This window comes from Tamandua tetradactyla, chromosome 12, assembly GCF_023851605.1.
Source record: "Tamandua tetradactyla isolate mTamTet1 chromosome 12, mTamTet1.pri, whole genome shotgun sequence".
Lineage (NCBI taxonomy): Eukaryota > Metazoa > Chordata > Mammalia > Pilosa > Myrmecophagidae > Tamandua > Tamandua tetradactyla.
In genome coordinates, this window is record NC_135338.1 from 75,851,607 (window position 1) to 75,865,639 (window position 14,033).

A 14,033-nucleotide genomic window follows, 5' to 3' on the forward strand; every position below is an offset into this window, starting at 1 on the left:
AACAAACTGTGGTATATACATACGATGGAATATTATGCAGCTTTAAGACAAGATAAACTTGTGAACCATGTAATAACATGGATGGACCTAGAGAATATTATGCTGAGTGAATCCAGCCAAAAACTAAAGGACAAATACTGTATGGTCCCACTGTTGTGAACGGACATTCGAGAATAAACTTGAAATATGTCATTGGTAACAGAGTTCAGCAGGAGTTAGAAACAGGGTAAGACAATGGGTAATTGAAGCTGAAGGGATACAGATTGTGCAACAGGACTAGATACAAAAACTCAAAAATGGCTATTTCTTTTAAAGTAAAAGCATATATTTACATATGACGAAATAATTTCACTCCAGGGACAAAGTGTCTGTTTATGCCTAAAACTGGAAATAATCTAGATCTACATCAACCAGTGAATAAATCAACACACTTTGGTATATCCATACAAGAGAATATCGTTCAGCGATAAAAAGGGATGGATTACTTTTACATGCAATACTATGGAAAATTTCAAAAACATTAAGCTGAATGAGGGAGCCAAGTATAAAATAGTCTACACTTTTGATTCTATTTACATGAAATTCTACAAAAGGCAGGATTAATCTACAAATTCAGAAAAAAAAAGTTGATCTAAAAAGAAAAGCCATCTATGGTGTTTCATGTACTAATAGTGAATAATCAGAACAAAACCTAGAAGATACTCTTGACACTGACATTAGAACTAGAATTTTTACTACAAAATTCATGGAAGACATTGAAATTGAATACACCGAAGCTTATTGAGAGCAATGAAGAGAATTTAGATGTTCATAAATGGAAAGGCCATTATGTGCAGATATCTTTGTAGGTGACAGTTGGTGTCCTGCCCACATCCTTCACTCTGATCACTTTGGTACATTCTGATCTAACTTTTCATTGCCCTCTCATTTTCTCTGGCCATCATAGTCCTTTTATGCTGCTTATCTGTGTGATAGTAAAGGGTTCGTGTCACGGATTATTGTCCCTTGGGGAAAAGCCTGGGCAAATAGACGTGGAGTTATTTGTTGAGTTATCCAGTGGGATCATTCTGAGGATGTGTATTATGGTGTTTCCAAGAATTTCCCTGAAGAATTGTTAACTTCCTTAATACCTGATGTTTTTTTGGCTGTCTTCCCTTCTCTGTATCACTTCCCTTTCCCCAGCAGTTTTCCTGTACCAGTGTTTCTTTCTTCTCCCAGGCAGACAGTTTGCACTCACATCCTTTTCCTGGGGTTCGCTGCTGGGTGAACCTAAAATAAGGCATGAATTCACTCCCAACTGATTGATAAATCCATTGTCCTTCCAAAAAAATCCCATTGGTTTGTGTGAGTATGCATGTGAATCTACATCTGTGCATGTGAATATAAACTGGAAAGATGATTCATAATGTAAGACAGTCTGTCACCCTCAAAAGTGAGCAGACCCTGAGACAAGCAATGAGTTATTAGGAAATGTTCCAGGGAAAATCAATAGGGGAGTGAGGAAAAGGACTCAGGTTGGGAAGGGGGCTAAAGAAAGGGTGCAACATCAAGCACAGACTCTGCTGCACGTAATTTAGCACAGTCCTGCAGGACACTTTAGAGACAGTGTGGATCACACCTCTGAGTTGTCCCCATCCAAGTAAAGACCTGGAGCTGGGTCCTTCCACCTCTCCACCATCCAACCCTGGAAAGGTTTGCCTTTGGCAGAGGTAAAACTTACCCCTTTAATCTGTTGTCCCACACATGCAGGTAGAGTAGGCTCTAGATGCAGAGCTGAGTGTCTGAGTGAAGGCATGTCTGGAAAAGAGGCCACAGACTGGAGAGTCACTTAAGTACACATCACTTTGTGAGGAACATCTAGAGGAGACAGGCACATCTTTCTGTACGGAGCTCCCATTGATGGAAGCCAGTGGTAATAAGAGAAACTTATTTTTAAAGCAACTTCCACATCTCCACCAGAAAGTACACAGCTGTGGGGGTAATTTCAATAGAGAGAGTGTTTCCAAAGACTCCTGCTGCCTTAAACAACTACTGACAGACACTCTCCTCAGAACTTCCCTGCCTAGCACCTAACACACATGTTGATATATTAAGCCTCATAATCTTGCTTTTTCAGAGACCTTGTTTCCACTGTGAGCATACTTGGGCTTGTGGGGGAGGTTGTGTAGATCTAAGCCATGTCCACATCACTTAATCAAATCAGCCTTATTTTGTAAGGTGTGATAATATCTTCATCATAAATTGTTCAAGAAAGTTAAATAAGATAATATTTAACTGTCTAGCTGAATCCTTCTATCTTGCTGATTCTCAATAAATATTTCTTGAAGAGTATTCATACAATAACTAGATTTCTTATTGAGGCGAGAGAATAAATTTCCTTCTGGGAAAGTTGGCTGTTTTAATGATAGAATTTTGATCAATTGATTACTGACTGTGAGGTCAGTGGATAAGGGTTCAGAAAAGTTGGGTACAGCAACTGCATTACACTGTAATCCAAAATGTCTCCTGAATTAGATTATGGTAGATAACCACTAGACAGTGCATCTCCACTCACCCAATCTCCTCAAAATAAAATTTTTAAAAAGCCTGGTATTTAAATAAATGGCAAGAAATAGAACAAAAGAAAACTGACAAACTTTTACAAAAATTATCAGCTTAGTTGAAAATGGTTTCTAATTTTTATCATTTAATTGGTAATAGAAATGGCATTGATTAAAACTTTCCTTACACCTATTTCATAGCTCTTTGGAAAGCAAATAAATGAAAATATGGCAGTGTGAAATGCATAGTTTATACTCTAAATTTTTAGGAATGTGACTTGAAAGTGAAAATGAAAGCATGAGATATCCCAGCTGCCATATAAAAAAGATTTACAATGTCAGCAAAGATTAAAAACTAAACACTCAAGGATCCAAGCCACTGTGTGGCAGTGCCTCTGCTGGATGCTCCCCGGAAAGGACGCTCTCTGGGAAAGCCTGCAGGGAGGACACTGTCCACTCCTACCAGCACCAGCTACCTATTGTAGGGAATAATTTTTTCATGGCTTTGATGTTCATTAACTCTTATTTGCTTTGATGAATGGACCCACTGACCTCTTGCAGTCCACCACTTGGAAGACGATAACTGTGTTTATGGACTATTTCCCTCAATTTCTCTATCTGAGATATAAAAATGTTATTAGGATTTACAGGTGCACCAATTCAACTTTCTCATACAAAAGGGCCACAGTGCAGAAAAATCAGTCAAAGAAATGATTTAGAGGTCCCAGTAGGAGGATGAAAACTAGAATCTAATGTTAAGCAGAACTCAATTGGTTTCCAAAGCTCATTTTGTGTAAGAGAACAGCATGGGTGATCTAACCTCCAGGAAGTTTGAGTGTGTTCAAGATTTCTTCATCAGACACCCTAAATAGTGTTCTACATCCCAGTGTTTTTGTTATCAGGAAAAAGAGATGATGGAATATAGTTTTGTGTGCACAGACATTTGCCCACATGCATCAACTGCCACCTCCTTGGTAGTCCCTAAGCTCTATGGTCATAAGACTTGTCCCTGTTCTGGAGACTGATGGGGCAGTGATGATTATAGATGAGCATGCACTGAAGGGAAGCTCTGGGACCCCAGAGGAGACTTTGTTGAGCCACACTTTGGAAGCTGATTACCCTAGGAGAGAATCCATGAGGAGTGAATTTCTTTGGACCTGGCCTTGTTTGTGCAGGTTCTCATTCTTTAGTTCAAAATTTACCCTACTGTAACCCCAAATAGTTTCTTTCAAAAAAAGGGTATTGGCAAAATAATTGGGGAGATGCCATATGTTCTGTATGTTATGCTCTCTTTTGGGCATTCACGATCTATGTGAGTAATGCGATAGTAGCAAACCTTGTTGAAGTGTGTTTAATCCAATGGTTTCTAAAGCTGATCACAAACTCTCCTCCTCTTTAAATCACTTACTACCTTCTGAAGTAGTGTTTCCCACTGCTCTAGAAGGCATGCACTCAGCTGCTTCTCCCCAAGATGTCACAGACATAGAGAAGGAGGCATAAAAGGAAGCAGATTCCAGAGTGGCCTCTCATTAACCTGGGTCCTCCCTAATTATGACCTGCTCTCAGGGTAGTTTAGGAACCTCCAAGATTTTCCAGATCATGTTTTTGTTCTAATAAGAGCAAGTAAAGATGAGGGCAAATTCTCCAGGAGATTGTTCCTTGGTGCCAGGAGAGAGGAGAAGTGGTTTTTGTCCTGCTTATCCTAGGCAGGGTGGAGATTGTCTGATTAATGTGTAAGTACCAAGACACAGAATGTTTGGGCATATTTCTAGAGTTTCTCTCTATATCAGGTAGGAAGAAACAAAGTCATCCCTTAAGCTTCTCAGTGCTATACTCACTAAATCTAGAGCAGAACAATGAATTATCTGCCATGTGATTTATAAGGATCAATAACTTAAGATAAATTAGGATGATACTATGTATTGCCCCCAGCCAAGAAATATAAGGCTGCAGTGGGCATAGGAAATGGACACTGCAGAAATTGCTGAGGTATTTCAGAAGCCATGTAAAATATAAACTTGAAATGAATGCCCAAAACAAATTTTAAGTGCCTGCTATGTTTTTTTCTGTCCTTTCGTATTGATGATTTTTGAAAAAAAAAAAAAAAAAGAAAGGTCTTTTCTCTCTTGGACTTATAATGGATTATTTATTTATTTATTTATTTGTAAATGAATGGATGTGGCTGTTGCAATAAAATTTTATTTACGGACAGCACATATTCTTTGACCTTTCTTGCCTTCGTATCTCCACTTCTCTTGAGGAAGATATTTCTCCTGCAGCTGTTTCATCCACAACTGAGATCTGACAGTGTTTGGAACGACCCCGTCCAGGCAGTTGGCATTCTACCACTGTAGCTGGTGTTGGGGAGGGTAGAGAATTTGCCCTCTGGGAATGAACACGGTGGGTATAGCCTGAAGAAACAAACTCATAGAACAAATAGTGCCCTATGTAAGTGGGTAAGACTCCACTTCTGGGAAAGGAACAGGGAAGAATTCCCATCTCTACCTCAAGAAGGAACTCCACTGACTACACCAAAGCACAGAGTTCAATAAATACATGTCTTTCGTTTTTATCCACATCCCAGTGATTTGACACAACAGTCCTGGAGTAAGTACTTATACCCCCCCCCCCCAGATGAGGAGTGGGGGTGTCGAATCTAAAGTCAAGTCACAGAACTGAGCAGGGATGAAGACCTAGAATGGAAGGAAGAATCAGCCAGACCCTCAGTTCTCCCTATTCAGGACCGGGAGTCACAGACGTCCCCATGACCATCCCTACCCTGATCCTAATCTTTAGGTTGTTAAGACTTAGTGTCATTTTTAGCCACCAACAGGGGTCCAGGTCCTTCCCAAGCCTCTTGGACCAGGAGAGGTATGTTTCCTCAGTCCATGGTGATTGGGGACATCTTCCACATCTTGGTGGACTGAGCTCTGGAGCTCATGGCTGATTTCAGGGGACAGTTGTGTATGAGGCTGTAGCCCGAGCAGTTGAGGAGGGTACTTTCTGATCTGTGGCCAGGTCTGCCTTGTAACACTGGACCAAGATCAGAAGGCATTGTCACTAGAGCACAGGGAGTTTGTGCTTCTCTGTCAGGAATTCCAGAAAATAGAAGACCAGAGTGTCCAGCACCGGGTAGGCAGTGTACATTTCTTGCCTAGTGGCAGTTCGAGGAAGATGCTGTTGGCACCACTGTATTCCATCTCAGCAATTTTCAGCACAGCTGCACTGGAGTGCAACACAGGAGTGGAGCATTTGGTGATGATGCTACCCACGATGATGGCTTCCCTCAGGGTACAGGTGCCCGACTCACACAGTGGGATCAGGATCCCTTTGAATCAGGCTCCAGGCTTGAAGAGGACCTTCTTGAGTGCCATGTAGAGGTGGAAGTTGAGTTGTTTGTATCCAGTTATGTCATCTCATATTCAAGGAAGCAGGACAAGGTTATAGAAGCACTGAACCACGTGTTCCTTCAGGTTAGAGGCAAAAATCCTGGTGGCTTAGTACATGGCAGCTGCAGTCCAGGTCTCAGGCTCTGTGATATAACGGATTTGCACTCAATTGCAGTGACAGGGATGATCTTAAATGTTTTTGGCAGTTTTCCATTCCAGTAGTTAGATAACACCTTCCAGAACACTCTTCAGACCTCCAGGACCCAAGAGTCCAGGGAAGCCATACATCTCTGACATGAATGTCTCTCCCTCCTTCTGCTTCTCGATCAGCTTCTCCATGATGATTTCAGCCAGAGTGTACCTTGCAGAAGGGTTCTTGTTCATGAATATCTCAATGCATGCCTGTCCTCAGTGTCCATGTCCACTTCGGCCTGGTGGCTCACCCCTGTCATTGTGGTGGTCTTGTCCAGAGTGGACCATTCCTCATCCTCATTATCTAATTCACTCCGTGGCACTCCTGGAACCTTTTCCCAGTGCCATGCTCATCCTCCAGCTGTCTCACTTGCTGCAAAATTTGTCGGGTCAGTGGGGACCCCACACACTCCTCTTCTCAGGTTCTGCAGCTCCATCACTTTTTCCTGGTCCCGGCTGTACTGCATCCCCACCTAGGAGCTGCTCAGTCTGGGGCATAAGTTTTCCCTGACTCCTGGCTCCTTGGGTTGCCTTGAATTGGGGCATTTTTCTAGAAAAATTTGCCGCAAATCTTCATGCCTGGGGACAGAGGTGAACAGCCGAGAGTGCTAGGGTCTTGTATTTTTTAATTCGAACAGTACGTAGAAGTGCAGGTCCAGATGTAAGTAACAAGTTAAAGAAGTTCCCTAACACATGCATGGGAATACCTATCTCATAAGGTTCTCATCCTTATAGAAATCTAATTAGGTAAAATCTGTGGTTTACCTCATGATTATAATATTTATATTGATATTTAACTTCCATTATGATAGCTTCAAGTATTTGAATAATTGGCTAAACCACATGGTTATGGTCTATTTTTTAAGCATATTGTGTTTATATTTCCTTGAACAAGTAGATTTAGCTAAACCTTTTACCTTGGACAAAATAATGATTCCTTCATCTCAGCTTCCATAGCTATACTGGATAATAAATATTAAAAATACATACTCCATGCAAGAATTACGTACATTGTCCAAATTTAATCAAGATCCAGTATTTTCAGTGCTACTCTCTCTATCATGCATCCCGTTCCCACATTTCCTTTGCCTTGCTTTATTGTTGCCCACAAAATGCAATTTTCTTCCCAGATGGCCACTAGTCTCCCCACCAGCTTCCTCACACCATAGGCACCAATGACATGGGGACGATGGTGGCCTATGTCCTATCTGGATGGATCTCTGCAAGTAACAAGATCAGTTGAGAGAAAGTGAAGGCTGCAGGTGCTGTGCACCTAGACAGGTGCGCTAGACAGGGCTGAAAAGAGGAGGGGAGAGGTGAGAAGTATAAATAACACTTCTCTTGGTTGCCTTTTCCCCAGTGTATTTAGATCTGACTAGGTTTTCATCACAAGACTGTCCATTCTGAGCTTGCTCACAGCAACAGTCTTTAATTCTAGCAGTGATGATGAATGGGTCTTGAGGAAGCCAACAGGGTAAGGACAGACAACAGGGAGAGGACAGATGTCATAGAGGAAGCAGAGGGCAGGGAGAGGATAGACAGCAGGGAGAGGACAGGTGGCAGGGAGAGAACAGACAGCAGGCAGGGAGACTACAGACTGCAGAGTGTTAATATGCAGCAGGGAGTGGACAGACAGGGGGAGAGGATAGAGAGCAGGGTAAGGAAAGACACTGGATGAGGAGAGATGCAGGAGAAGACAGACAATAGGATGAGGTCAGAGAGCAGTGAATTGTGAAAGTAATTCTTGAGGGAATGAAAGCTGTTTACAAGGCAGAGGGCAGCTGGAGTGAACAGGAAACTGGCATCTGGGCTCCCATGTGCTTGCTCTCCAGCCCTCCTCATCTCTTGGCTCTGTAGGTGATTCTCCTTCATGTGTAAAGAGAAATATCTTCACCCACATGGCCCTGAGTGGATACCAGCTAACTTGAGCCCCACCAGAGTCACTTGGTGACAGCTCTAAGACTAGATGCATTTCACAAGGTTTTCAAGTTTGCTTTGCCTTTGTAGGCAATGTCAGCTTTACATATTGTCTTTAGAAACTAAGCCCAGGCTTGAAGAGTATTATTTGTTTTTTCACAAAAAGTCCTCATAAGTATGCAAAATACACACAAAACTATTAGTAATCAATTTTAAACTTAGTTAAATTATCGTGGAAATACTGAACAGGTCTCTGATGAGTTTATTCTAAGTATTATAATCTATTAGAAGCATAAAATTCAAACACCAGTTAAACAACCACAGTGTTGTGTTCACATTAATGGGATTTGGATGGCTTTTGGATGAACTTGCAGCACTGGATGACAGCCTCTTTTAGCCTTCTCTCCTTTGATTTTCATAGCTTCATGCCTTCCCTGCTTTGCTATAGGTGTTCTGTGACTTTGCTCAGAACAGAAATACATCAGAAGGCAAGTCTTCTTTTCATATTTCTGGTCTCAGCTTAAGCATAATTTCCTCAGGGAGCCCTCCCAGGTCAGTTACTCAAGGCAGAGCCTCCTAAGATGGCAGTGCATATTCCTTTTCCTTTAGGTGTGCATATTGTATTTATTTCTCTATTTCTGTTCCATTCTTCCCAGACCACTAGCTAGATAGGGTGATTGCTACATCTGTTTTTCCTCCACTGCACATTGTTTGTGTTAAGACCCTCTGAATGAGAGGAAGGAACTGCCTTTCCTAGGCTGAAAAATGGAGTGAGGAGTAGAAGGAAGTTCAAAGTAGGAAAATATTTGCATAAAAAGGCCATTTTCTTCCATCGTAAGTCAGGTAGAATTCCAATTAATCTATTTTCCAGATAATAAATTAAATTTCTGTTTCTACCAAAATCCAACCATGACATAAAATTAAATTTATTCCTTTTATTAACCAGTGATATACTTAGGGTTTCTGTGTTCAGTGACTCTAAAGCTTATAGATTCTTTTGCCGCATGCACTTAATAAATTGCATGGTGTCAATAGATTCATTTTAAAAGTTTTGATTTTTGTGTTTTCAATCTTCCTAGGCAGCTGCAGTTTTAGAATCATCTGGCATGCTGTGACAAATTAAGATGTTTGATAATGAGCAATACCATCAAAGCTAAGCAAATATGACACAGTGACTATGATAGAATGGATTATGTATTCCAACAAAGGGCATGCTCTTAATCGGCATTACTGCAGGTTTGAATATTTAAAGTGTGGCCACCTGAATCAGGGATAAGGGTGGGTCTTAATCTGTCTACTGGAGACTGTGCAAAGAGAAGGCCACCAGGAGGAGCCAGAACCCAAAAACCATCAGAAACCAGAGACCCAAGGTAGAGAGAGAGAGAGGAGAGAAGAGAGAGAGAGAGAGAGAGAGAGAGAGAGAGTGAGAGAGAGAGAGAGACGAGAGAGAGAGAGAGAGAGAGAGAGAGAGAGGGGAGAGAGAGAGAGAGAGAGCGAGAGAGGAGAGAGAGAGAGAGAGAGAGAGAGAGAGAGAGAGAGAGAGAGAGGAGAGAGAGAGAGGAGAGAGAGAGAGGAGAGGAGAGAGAGAGAGAAGAGGAGGAGAGAGAGAGAGAGAGAGAGAGAGAGAGAGGAGAGAGAGAGAGAGAGAGAGAGAGAGAGAGAGGAGAGAGAGAGGAGAGAGAGAGAGAGAGATTGGATCACCGTAATGAGAGGTACACAAGAAACCCCAAAGATTATGGCAAACTAGCACCAGAATTCTACAGACTTCAGGGAGGAAGCATGGTTTCAGTTTGTATCTTGATATGCCACACTTTACTAATTATAATATCTTCAGAAGGCCCTATTTACAATTAAATTCAAACCCAGAAGAACATGAGAAGAGATTAAGAATTTATCTTTTGTTGGGGTACATAATTCAATCTACTAAAGAGACAAATATCATTGCTTAGGTATTGATGAGACTGTGAGCTAGACCCTCTAATCTTTCCTCCCAAACCTTTGGATGTTGGTCTCCATCTCACTTGTTTGCTCCTCCTCATTTTTCAGGCTGGTGCACGCTGGAGACCCCAGCCTTTAGTCCTCAACCTTCTAACTGCACTTCCTTCCCAGGGAACCAGTTCAGTCCCATGTCTTTAAATACAAGTACATGTGAATGAGCATCACATTATATGCCCTCTAGGTTCATCTACCCAGCAGGTTTAGAACATCTTCACTTGGATAACAAAAATAACAATATTGCTATGTCCAAAATGCTTGATATTACTCTCAAATTGTTCCTCATCTCTGTAAATGGTAACCCCACATTTTCATTGTCCAAGTCAAAACTTCCACTGAAATATTTTATTTGTCCCTTCTGTAATACCCACAACCTATTCATCAATGAGTGCCCTTAGTCCTAAACCCAAAATGTATCTTGAATCTGATTATTTCACTCCATCCCCACCACAAGAGCTACCATCACCCAGTGTCAGTACCTCTGCAACAACTATTGCCTCTCACTGGCCTAAAAAACTTTGAAGTTAATATGAACAGATCATATCATACCTGATATGGTGAGACCTTAAAGAACTACTTATGAAATGTTTACTAAATGGTTGAAGGAATAGCTCATGTACTTAGAGGTCTGAAGTTTCCAAATTCTCATTATTGGAGAGACATAAGGTAAAAAGAGACTGACATAAGGAATTCAGTGTTTCAGATATACCCTGCATTCATCTATTATACATTCAACATATTTATTGAGCTCTTATTTCTAGTGATGACAGATGATAAATACAGAACCTATGTCCGGTAGTGAAAAGTTCAAGCTTTGGTGAAAAATCAGTACACTACGGCTATAGACAAAATTTGCCTCCACCTAATTTTATAAATAAAGTCGTATAGAAATAAAGAAAGATGTTTATTTACATCTTGTCTATGTGCTACAATGACAGAATGGGGTACTTCCAAGAAAACATTTTGGCTTAAGAAGCCTAAAATATTCATTATGTTTTTCTTTATAGAAGACGTTAGCCAAGCATTGCTAAGGAGGAAAATGAAGTGCAAAGAGACTGCCAGGAGGGAGGGTGTCATGGCAAGATGTTGCCTATTATATATATGCTGGTTGAAAAGATCATTAGAACAAGGAAACTTTTCAACAGAGACCTGAAAAAAGTGAGGAAACAAACCCTGCACATGTGTGGGAAGTGGTCCAGGAAGAGAGGAAGCAATGACAAATTGCCTGACCCAGGAGAGAGCTTCATGTGTTGTGGAAACAGCAAGGATATCAGGTTCTTGGGGCTGGATGACTGGGGAGGAATGATAAGTGATGAGGGCAGGAAGAAAAAAACAAATAAATACATAGACACACAGCTAACCCTGAATTGGACTCCAGAAAGTCCCCAAAAGGAGCTCACATAAAGCAGAAGGCAGAAAGCTTTCCCTCTGTCTGTTAGACAGTAAAGAGAAATTATGTACATTATGGCCCCTGGAGTGATTGTGCTCCCCCGGTCTGCCCCTGAAGACCCTGCTACTTCTGGCTTGATGTTCATTGCCTTCCATGACAAGGGACACTCTGATGACATCAGACAAAATTCTTTTGTTGCTAGAAATTTCTACTTTAGTTGGGTCAAGCTACATTAGATACTATCACTCATTGTCTTCAACATGAAGAACATTATTTCCCCATTCTGGATTTTTCACTAATATATCTAATATGAATATAAAATTATTTCTCATGAATTATTTCATGTGAAAGACAGAACTTTTCAAATCTACTGGCCAGCACATTTATAAAGGCTGAATACCTTAATAAATGGGACCCAAATCATAGCTGGTATAGCACAACCACCCTCGATAATTTAAATGTTTCCTTGGCTCTGTGCTTGAATTCCGCTATTATTCAAAGGTGAGCTAATTTCTTAGAATTCCATTTGACAGAAAGATTAACTATAGGTTCTCATTGCCCACATCCTTTTCATAGTCACAGAAACAAATTTAAAGCATTCTAATTGAATCTGCTGTTGACATCTGCATACTTATGTGATGCATTATGCAGGGCTGCTTATAATATGTGTGAACTATAGTGTCACATTAGTAATTTTCATGTTTATCAAAAAGCTTTATTCAAGCCAAAAATCAACTGCATGCAATTTGCTATGCAAATATATTTCCCAGGTCAGCTGGCAGCCCTCACATATTTGTATCAACATTGACAACTGATGAAAAAATGCTATAAGTAAAAAGGCTCATGTAAAGTCTTATAAAGATTATGTTGCCTAAACATTTGGGGGGAAATAAATATTCACTAAAAGTTATTAATCCTAGTTTTTTTAGTGTTCATACAGAAAATAAAAACCTTGAAATATACCTTTTTCAGGAGGCTTCAAAGCTTGGTAATTTATTTATGAGCATTGCTTCCCAGGAAGTTCTGAATTAGCATCTACCAAAGCAGGTTACTCTTGAGGATTTCTACATACCCTGAGTTTTATTTAGCACTACTTTCAATAGTTAAATGAGCAGATTTTGGTCATATGAACTACACTCATGGGAACACATATAATGACACCCTTAAAGTCAAGGAGGACAGCACAGCATCTGTTGAACTGGAGTCACTGAAATAATTAGAGATCATTCTGATAAATGAGTTACTTAATTAGACTTAAAAATAGCCACCAGAGAGAGACCACTTGCAGAATGACAGAATAAGGACCTCTGAAAATCCACTCTTCTATGAAAGCAAGAACACTGTAACAAAAATTGGCTAAGTCATCTTTTTCAGAACTCTAGAAATTAATCACAGGCTTACAACAATTCAAGGAGAATTTATTCAGGTAAACGATAGATGCTCAGTAAGAACAACAAGGTTTGTGGTATTTTAACTCGCCTCATTCCCACCCCCCAGATCTGGTGAATTTGAAAACCAAGAAATTCCCAACTATAGTACCTTTGAAAAACAGCAGCCCAGCCACCACAGGAGTTTTCAGAAAGTGTTGGGTGCACCCAGTAAGTCCTCTAGAATTTTTGCTATTTGAAATATTCAGATATTTGACTATTTCACTATTTGAGTACCAGCATAATGAGTAATAGTCCTAAAAGACATCTACTTTCTAATTCCCAAAACATGTGGATATATGACCTTACATGGAAAAGGGTTTTACAGATATGATTAAGTATGGTGACATGAGGATATTATTTTAGATTATCTTAGTAGGTCTATCATATCATAATGATCTCTATAAGAGGTCTTCTGAAAGAGGAGGGTCAGACTCAGAAAAAGAGATATGATGAAGGAAACAGACATTGGAAAAAGAAAGGAGCAGATTTTCCTCCAGAGCATGCAGAAGAAACACAGCCCAGTCCAAACCTTGATTTTAACCCCATAAAACTCATATTATCTAAAAACTTTTAGATAATAACTTTGTATTGTTTAGGCCACTGACTTTGTGGTAATTTGTTTCAGCAGTGATAGACATCTAATATAAGCAACTCCCTATAAATGCTCCATTCCCAGGGATTTAATTATTTGATATAATTTAGAACTTTTTAGTGAGGTTAGCCCTATGCCCAGGAATTGTCTAAAGCAATGGCAATTGCTTAAGATTGCACCAATACCACTTGGGGCAATTAACAGCTGGCCAAGAACTTCAAAGGAAAAACTAAGAAATGAGATGTTCATAAGGACCACTGAAAAGCTCTAACATATTTCTGAGAATTGAGAAAGCCGTTCAAATGAACAGGACTGTGAGCATGCCAAGAAGGGACCTCAAAGAACCCTAATCTCTCACCTCTGGTAGATCTTGAGTCTCTTCAGAGAAAGTAAAAGTTAAGGCAGAGTTATGAATGTCTGGAGCAATGAAAACATTTCCCAACAAACACACACAACACCTTGCCAAGGGCCAGGAGGCTTAATGGTTTAAGAAATTTAAGGGAATTTGTATTTAATCTTTAGCTGAGATTACTAAGCTAAAAAAGGAGAGATTTCAATGGCTTCACATGACAAAGAGTATAGATTCTA

At 40.3% G+C, this 14,033-nt stretch overlaps 1 protein-coding gene and 1 pseudogene across 5 annotated transcripts in view; both read right to left on the reverse strand.

The window, feature by feature from the left end:
- GABRG3 (gamma-aminobutyric acid type A receptor subunit gamma3) overlaps window positions 1-14,033 on the reverse strand; it is a 736,378-nt gene that overhangs the window by 190,319 nt on the left and 532,026 nt on the right. The gene's annotated exons all lie outside the window — the stretch shown is intronic.
- Window positions 5,360-6,667, reverse strand: LOC143652700 (bystin pseudogene; annotated as a pseudogene).